Source organism: Myotis lucifugus, unplaced genomic scaffold (genome assembly GCF_000147115.1).
Source record: "Myotis lucifugus unplaced genomic scaffold, Myoluc2.0 scaffold_674, whole genome shotgun sequence".
NCBI lineage: Eukaryota > Metazoa > Chordata > Mammalia > Chiroptera > Vespertilionidae > Myotis > Myotis lucifugus.
Window position 1 is genome coordinate 284740 of NW_005871722.1, and position 8948 is coordinate 293687.

General features: G+C 54.9%; 1 long non-coding RNA gene across 1 annotated transcript; it reads left to right on the forward strand.

The window, feature by feature from the left end:
- Positions 1 to 6334: 6334 nt before the first annotated feature.
- LOC106694848 lies at positions 6335 to 8667 on the forward strand. The gene is made up of 2 exons (XR_001345916.2): positions 6335 to 8283; positions 8389 to 8667. It is a non-coding gene; the product is annotated as an uncharacterized LOC106694848 (long non-coding RNA).
- Positions 8668 to 8948: the final 281 nt, after the last annotated feature.

The following is an 8948-nucleotide window of genomic DNA, read 5'->3' on the forward strand; positions in this document are numbered from 1 at the left end:
GGGTTGTGGGCTTGATCCCCGGGGTGAGGGGGGGCAGCATGCAGGAGGCAGCTGATCGATGACTCTCTCTCATCATTGATGTTTCTCTCTCTCTCCCCCTCTCCCTCCCTCTCTGAAAAAATAAAATAAAGGAATAGAGTGCTTTGCTACCCAGAAGAACGGGAAAGGGGACATAGGAGAACACGTCATGTCAGCACGTTCCTCCTCACAGGGTGAACCGAGGTTCCCCGGGGGCGCCCTTGGGTGACGGAGGAGAGCGCCTGGTTCCCTGCGGGTGCCAACAGGGTTCGGATTCCAGACCACGGGTTTGGAAACTCCGAAAGGATATTTGCTTTTGATCCAAGTGTTTCTGAACTGCATCCTCCCCCGGGACTGTGGCCGAGGGCCCCTGGGGTGTGTCTTGGCACATGAGCAACGCCCATGTCTCCGAGCCCGAGGATCAGGGCGCTGCTTGATTTTCTCAGCGAAGAGACTGAACCCTAAAATGTGGGCGATGTCCACACCTCAGCTCCATTTCTGCTCTTAGAAACAGGAGTGAGCATTCCGAGGCCTTGCTGTCAGGCGCTAGTTCCCGGTGCCCGCGGGCCGCATTCCCGCTTTCTGTGCTTGTTGATGTTGACCTGAGGGCTGGTCACACAGGGAAGGAAGGTGGTTTCAAGAAGCCCCTCCTGTGCGCTCAGCATTTTGACCCAAACCCTCAGGCGCTCCTGTCCCCTTGCCCAGCAGGAGAACCGCAGTCCTGGCTCAAAGCTCCTGAATGCGCTCCGAGGCATTTACCCGTCTTTATAGCGGACGGAGCGTCCACTGTGGAATCGCCCACGGAGCAGGCAGGGTGTTCGGGGGCTCCGAGCGGACCCCAGAAGGAGGGAGAGCCTCAGACTCTAGCATCCATTTCAACTCCACTTTTATAGCCATTTTCCCGCGAATCTCCCTTTGAAGAATGGATATTCCACCTAAAAAAAGAGAAAGAAAACTTTGCAAAGCGTATTGGTATTGTTTGTGAGAGGTGAGGTGAAAGAAAGAAAATAGTGTGCCATAGTCTTTATTATTATTGTGGTAAAAAGCACGTAACAAAAAACTACCATTTTAACGGTTTCTAAGTCTCAGCAGAGCGGTGGTAACCAGGCGGGCGTCGCTGCGCAACACATCGCTCCAACGCTTCAGTGTTGCAAAATGATTCCTTTCCACACGGCAATATTTGAACACCACGGCATTCTGCTATTAATTGCTCATTTCAGCCTGTTTTTAAATCTGCCTCCCTCCCTTTTGGCCGATTTTGCACGCCAGCAGGCTGGAAGGTGCGCACTTCCCCCTCCCGGCTGTACACGGAGGCGCCTTGGCACGCTGAGCTGCGCCCCTTTGTCCTTAAATACCACGTCCCGGCTTTATTTACACAAGGAGGCCGCTACGGGCCGGGGTCTATTTTGGACCATTTAGTTCAACCCCTCACGTGACGGATGAGGAAATAGGTTCAAGGAAGCCGAGTGACTGGCTGGGAATCACAGAACCAGATAACCGCAGCACGTGGACTGTCTCCTCATCTCCTGATCCAACCTCACTCAGCTGCTCGATGAGCTTCACTTCTCGTTCGCTGTCAGCGGATTATCCGCGGCCTTGCACATGGAACCCTCCGCTCCATGCGCGCTCTGCTTCCTTTAGCGCGTCCTGTGGGGCCGGGAGGGGGCGGGGAGGGGGCGAATATTAGTAACGGGCTGTGTCCACTCGCTCCCTCCCTGCGCCGGGCGCGCACGAGGGCCTTTACTTAGGCTGCCTCGCTTGGTTTCAACTTTAAAAACGTATCTTTGAACTTTATTTTAAATGCTGTCAAGTACACGTAGCATCACAATGACCATGTTAACCATCGTGTTGGCGGACGGTGTTAGGTACGTTCACATTGTCGTGTAACCAACCATCCCCCTCTCTGTCTCGGGAGCTCTACATCCTGCAAAACGCAAGCGCTGCGCCCATTGAACACCACCTCCCCACCCTCCCCTCCTCGGCCCCTGCAACCACCCTTCCTCCTCTGATTTATGACCTTGACCCCTAAGGGACCCGACCTCATGGAAGGGGAATGGCTCAGCATTTGTCTTTCTGGGACCGGCTTTTCACGTAGCACCAAGCCCTCCAGTTTCACCCACGTGGTAGCTGTGTCAGCGGCTCCTTCCCTTCGAGGTGGGGTATATTCTGGTTGTGTATGCACCACATTTGGCTTATCCGTTCACCTGCCGGGGGTCGGGCTGCCTCACCTCTGCGGGAGCTTGTCATCCTCATCTCGGGAGAGTTAGGCTGACCGGCTGGCCTGGCCTCGGATCTGAGTCAGGCTCCTCCGCGCCCGAGGCTAGACCCCGTGGGGCTGGGAGTTCTGCCTGTCACCCCTCAGAGCCTTATCCGCCAGTGGAGATAATTGAGGAGCATTTAGTAACCTTTAAAAATTGACCAGGTTTTTAACCTTTAAGGGCTATTTACTTGCGGGGAGTAAGGTATTTATTCCAAGCGAGTTCTCATGGTATGAATAGATGGCAACATTCAAATAAAAGGTGGAATTTTGTCCCCAAGCACATAGTTCCTTAGCAAAATACAAGACGTAAAAAATCAACTCCGACTGTTAAAAGTCATCATGCCCTTTTAGCGGTGGAGGGAAATATTACCGGCCTGTGCGACTCTGCAGTGAAACAGAGCAGAACCAACTGAGCATTAAAAATCTCTGTTCCCAGTCCCAGCTCCAGGCCCGGGCATCGCGCTAAATGCGGATTCCACGACCTCATTTCATCAGCCCGCAGCCATGTGAGGTCAGCTCTCCTCCTGGCCCCTGGGAAGGGGAAGGGAGGTGAGGAGAGAGGCTGGGTAATCAGGGGGTGGGGTGGGGGTTTGAAATGTGCCCCCCCGCCCTGTAAGGCTATGTTGAGATCCTATTAGTGTTTAAAATGTGACCTTGCCCGGCGGGGGTGGCTCAGTGGTTGAGCGTCAACCTATGAATCAAGAGGTCAGGGCACATGCGTAGGTTGCAGGCTCCATCCCCAGTAGGATGTGTGCAGGAGGCAGCCGATCAATGATTCTCTCTCATCATTGATGTTTCTCTCTCTCTCTCTCTCCCTCTCTCTCTCTCTCTCTCTTCCTCTCTGAAGTCAGTAAAGATGTATATTTTTTAAAATGTGACCTTTGGGAACAGGGTCTTTGCAGAGTTCAATTTAACAGGTCCCTGGGGGGCCTTAATCCACTAGGACTGGTGTCCTTATCAACAGGCAACTTGGACACAGATTGAGACACAGAAAACAGGAGGCCGCATGAGGGGAGGGATGCTTCTAGAAGCCACCTAAAACCGAGGCTTGCCAGCAAATCACAGAACGGGGAAGAGGGTAGGAAAGGTTTCCCTGGAGCCACAGACAGAGCGTGGCTTCAGGCTTCTGGCTGCCAGAGCTGCCCGACGACCCAGCTCTTCCTGTTGGTGAAGCCCCTGGTTTTGGAAACATGGTTGTGGCAGCCCTGGGACACGAACACAGTCACTGTCCAAGGTCAAAAGGACGGCAGGTGATGGGGCTGGTGTTTGGACACAGGCTCTAACTAAGAGTTCAGTCCAAAGTTATCTGCTCTTATTACAATAACACTGTTAGCAGTGATCATGAACATTGTTATTATCTATACCAGTGATGGCGAACCTATGACACACGTGTCAGAGGTGACACACGAACTCATTTTTTTGGTTGATTTTTCTTTGTTAAATGGCATTTAAATACATAAAATAAATATCAAAAATATACATCTTTGTTTTACTATGGTTGCAAATATCAAAAAATTTCTATATGTGACACGGCACCAGAGTTAAGTTAGGGTTTTTCAAAATGCTAACACGCCAAGCTCAAAAGGTTCGCCATCACTGATCTATACTGATAAAAGGGTAATATGTTAATTAGACCGGACATCTTCTGGACGTCCTTCTGGACAAAGCCATGGTGGCAGGGGCCGAGGCAGAGGCAGTTAGGGGCAATCAGGCAGGCAAGTGAGTGGTTAGGAGCCAGTGGTCCTGCATTATGAGAGGGATGTCCGACTCCCGGGCCTAAACTGGCAGTCAGACATTCCCCAAGGGGTCCCGGATTGGAGAGGGTGCAGGCCCCGCTGAGAACCCCCTCTTCCCCACAACCGGCCTCTAGTTCATAATAAACTGTGGCACTATTGCTGGTCCCTTTACCCTCAACCACTGCCGGGACTACAAGTGGGGGTTACTTGTCACAGATGCAAAGACCCATTCCTCTCCACGGAACTGGATGTGAGATTCGCTATCTGTGTTTGAGCCGCTGGCCTGGTTCACTCACTGGACAGTCCCCCTTATGGGCAATGTGTCCTGAGTGGTGTGTCCGGGCTCCCGAGTCTGGGGAGACCTTTGGCGGAGGGGTCACTCATTCAGACCTCGCACAGAGCATGGTCCTGGACCCACAGCCGCGCCTCCTGAGCGAGGGGAGACCGCGCACCACTCAGTCCCGCGTGTGGACGGGATTTACCTGCAGACAATCGTTAGAGCCCCGAGCTCTGCGCTCATGGTTAGCATCCGAACGTGCGTCCACGGAAACATCACTCAGCTCCTCCCTTTCCCGGACCGGGAGCTAATTGGTTCCACGGAGACACACAGACCGCGCTCCCCGCACAGGCGTCAGAGGCGCGCTTGGCGGTGACCCGGCGCTCAGGACTCTCGCTTCCAAGTCAGTGAAGTGTGTGCGTGGAGGGCTGGGGTGAGTGGAGAGTCACTCTGGGTTCTTTGTCGAGATCACAGTGGATTAGGATATTTTTTAAGGGGAAGCAAGTTTAGCAGAACCAGCCCAAATGGGTCATCCACTCCCTGCTCGTCCCTCCGCTGGAGTCTCACGTGGTTCGCAGCGGAAGAGTGGAAAGCAGAGCGACCTGCTGTTCTAGGTTCACAAAGGAGCCCCGCCCCCGTCTTTGGGGGAGTGCTGACTGGGCCGTGAGGGCGGAGCGGGCAGAACCTGCGGAGATGCGGTTTCTAATTTAGGTTCTGCTAAATTAGGTTCGCTGGCTGGCGTTGACTCTCTGGGGAGTCCCGTGGTCCCGTGACCTTGGCCGAGTTACTTGTGAAAAAGGAGATGCACAGCTCAGAGCTGCAGCCCGAGGTTCCTGGGAGGGCGGCCGTGGTGTGTTTGTCCGCGTGGTGGTCCTCGAAAGCCGGGGCACCCCGCGGAGCCCCTCTCCTGGCTGAGTGTCTGCATGACGTCAGCATGCAGTTCCTAGAATGGGCAGGCGAAGAGAATCGTGGCTGATAGCCGCCAACGGTGTATATTTCCTTTCCCACTTGCCTCGTGTCATAGCTTTGGAGTCAAAATAATTCCACAGCCCTAGCTGGTTTGGCTCAGTGGATAGAGTGTCGGCCTGCAGACTGAAGGGTCGAGGGCACGTGCCTGGGTTGCGGGCTCGATCCCCAGTGTGGGGTGTGCAAGAGGCAGCTGATCCATGATTCTCTCTCATCATTGATGTTTCTCTCTCTCTCCCTCTCCCTTCGTCTCTGAAATCAATAAAAATATATTTTAAAAAATAATAATCCCCCAAATCTGTATTACACTCCAGGTACACCACAGGACTCCGACTGTGTCCAGGTGGGCGAGTCAGGGCCAAGCAGGGACTAGCGCCAGCCCCACCCACCCACCTGGGCCCTGCCTCCTGCAGCTGCCCCAGCCGCCTTGCCCAGGCCCGGGCTGTAGCTCAGAACCATTTCTCGCAATCCAGCTGCCCGCGTTGCAGAGTCTGCTGCTTCGTCCCTAGCGTGTGGCCTTCGCTGACAGTCTGTCTTGTCACCTTGAAGCCCCACCTCCAGCGTCCGCCCTTTGCTTGAGAAATTAGATCCCAAAGGGCAGATCTCGGAGTAGCCGGGACACTCGCTCTAGATGGCGAATCCGTAACATAATCCAGGGCTCCCGCAAGGCCGCCTCCTGGGTCTCGGTGCTGGAGCAGCTCAGGGAGGGAGAGCGAAGGACCGATTTGCCCGATTTGCTGGGAGCAGCCAGAGCGGCCGCTTCCTGGATCCCACCCTCTTTCCAGATTCTTCTTCCAGCCTCAGCACCCTTTCTTCCTCCCCCAACTGCCAGAGACTGTCCCCTCGCAGCCGTTAGCTGGCCCTGCAAGCCGTTCCAAACCAGTGAGCTGAAACAGTACGCAGTGATGATGTCTGGCGAGTCCGGGGCTGTATTCTGGGTGGGGCTGGCACAGCCGCATGCACCTGTCGGGAGGTGAGTCTCAGGGACAGCGTGTCCCAAGTGCTCCCTCCTCCCCCTCCCGGAGGCTGGCCTCGGCTGCTTCCTCATGATCAAGGAGGGCGAGCCCCAGTGCACAGGCGCTTCCGAGACGGCGCCTGCATCACACGGACATGCCATCGGCCAAGCCCCGAATCAAAACCGGGCCCGGGAAGCTGTGGTTGTTGCAGGCTCATCACTACGGATCCATTCAGTGAGGCCCAAGCTCCTTCCCGTGGTTTTCATTCTTCCTGAACGCATCTGCCATCCCCCCGCCAGGCCACACTGAGTGCCACGGGCAGGGCGCTCCGGCCAAACTCACCGGGCTGTTCCCAGTGGCTGCCACGCTGACTGGTCCCCAAGCCTGGACCACATTCACCACAGAATAAAAACGTAAGGCCTGCCACGTGCTGGCGGGCTGCGGGGCCGGAGGGAGGGAGGCCAGGACCCTGTAGAAACAGGGCTCCGGTTTTACAAGAGGAAAGTTCCGGACGTGGTGGGGGTGACGGAGCCGGGCAGTGTGAACGCACCTCATGCCACTGAGCTGGGCACTGGGACATGTCAGGATGGTTGGTTTGTGTGTTTTTACCACAATTAAAAACAAATGTGTATGGATATTTAGGGAGAAAGCAGAAGGGAGACAGAGACACGTGGGTCTGTTGTTCCACTTGTGGATGCTTTCCTGGTTGCTTCTTGTATGCGCCCTGACCGGGGCTGGAACCCACGGCTCCCGCAGGTTCCTGCCACGCGTCTTCCTCTTGTCTTGCCTCCTGACCTGCCCGCCCCGGACGCGGGGCACAGCTCACTGTCAGAGCAGCACATGGAGGGTCGCGGGGCTGAGGCCCAGGAGCCGGAGGAACTGTTCTCGTCCCTCTCCACCCCTCTCCACACTCCCCCGACATCTGTTCCTTGTCTGGCGCCGGGGGCTCGGTTACAGACGGAGACGTTTCTCAGAGGAAAGGCATGTGGCTGAGACACACCTGCCGCCCGGTGTCTGTCAGCGTCACTGCCTCCGGGCCCGAGAGCCTCGCCAGAGAGGGAGCAGCTGTTCTCACGGGCAGCGAGCTGCCTGGAGCACAGACACCTCCTCCTGACCCAGCTGAGATGACAGGGCGGCAGCGATCCGTGGGCGCCCCGGCCTTCTGGGCGTTCCGTGGCCCCAGGGCAGAGCTTGGAATTGGAAACCAGAAGACTCCCGTGAAATCCAGGCCTAACCTCTCTGTTCGTGAATTGCCTAATTTTAGGCAAGTGCTCCCTCTCTGAGCTTCTACCGTTTTTATCTATAAAACAAGTAAAACAGTGACACAGTGGTGTGTGGCGGTCGGACCTGCTGACAGTCATTGGCCTGGAGACGAGAGCGTCGCCCGCTCCCTCCTCCACGACTGGATGTAGCCGGGCAAACTAGGGAGAGCCTGCACCCACATGGTGTCACAGTGGCCTTCGGACGGTCCCTCTGCTTCCTCGACAGCAGAGCTGGACATCCCAGTAGGTGCTGTGCTGTGTGAGTTGTTCAGGCAAGAGAGACGGTGTGAACTCTGAGCATCGGGCCGGTTTAAAGCCCCCGCAGCCACCGCCCTGGCCTCCACCGAAAGCCTGGGACTGAGTCCGATGGATACCCAGGCCTGATGCGCCCCGAGAGCCTGCGCTGGGTCCTTTTAAGCCGATTGGTTCGGGCTCGGAGGGTGACTCAGATTTCTCGCCAGGTTGGCCAGGGGCTGGGCCCATCACTGGGGCAGGAAACCCCGCAGGAGGAATGTTGAAGGTGAGGGGGAACGGGCTGACTCAGAGACTCTCTCGGGGAGGGTCTCGCAGAGCAGGTCTTCCTCTGTACTGGGCTCCGGAGCCCTCCAGAACCTTCCAATCAGAACCAGTGAGGAGACTCGAATTCTGCGGGCCTGGGGGTGGGAGGCTGGGACCGGCATTTCGAAGGAGGTCGCTCATGGGGTCGGAGGACCACACTGAGAGCAGCCAGGGTCGAGTGCGAGGAACCTCCAATGGTTTCCTTCCGAACCAGCTCAAGGATTTTGAAAATCGGCCTTCTCGCACATTCGTGAGTGTGTTACCTAATATTTTCTTTGTTTAAACAAAGGATCTGACTTCCAGTCTGTTGCCACTGTTCATATTGTAAAATAAAATGTTACGTCTCTCTTTGAAGTGTACCTCCAGGTGTGCAAACCAGTGATTCGGTCATCGCCATCTATTTAACAAGACACTCCAGCGAGTCTGTCCGGCGGTCAAACACTACACCCCGTTCCTTCTTCTCACTGAACCCGAATTCCCCGTCAGCTTCCCCATAGAGCCGTGTCCCGAAGTGCTGCATGTTCCTGTTGAAGGCTTCCGTGGTCTCTCTTCCTACTTAGCTACCCCCCAATAGGCACATCAAACCTTTTTTTAATGTAAAATTTCTCACGACCGTAAAGTCTGAATGTTAAAACGTTTCTTCTGGATTCATTGATTTGTTACAATTAGTTGGCAACTGATCGAAATAGCACACAATATAAATTTCTGTAAACACTGCATAGAATGGTGCTGGAAGTGCACCTTTTCATGAGATGATTGGTGCTGTGGTTTTAAATTAGCTCCTACATCAAGGATCAACATTACTTGTTGTTAGAACGAGACTTGATGAGACCTCAACTCTTTGTCACGTCTCTGCTTTATTTTTTTAAATAGCCAGGTTACTCAATGCCATGAGCACCTGAAAGATACATGCCA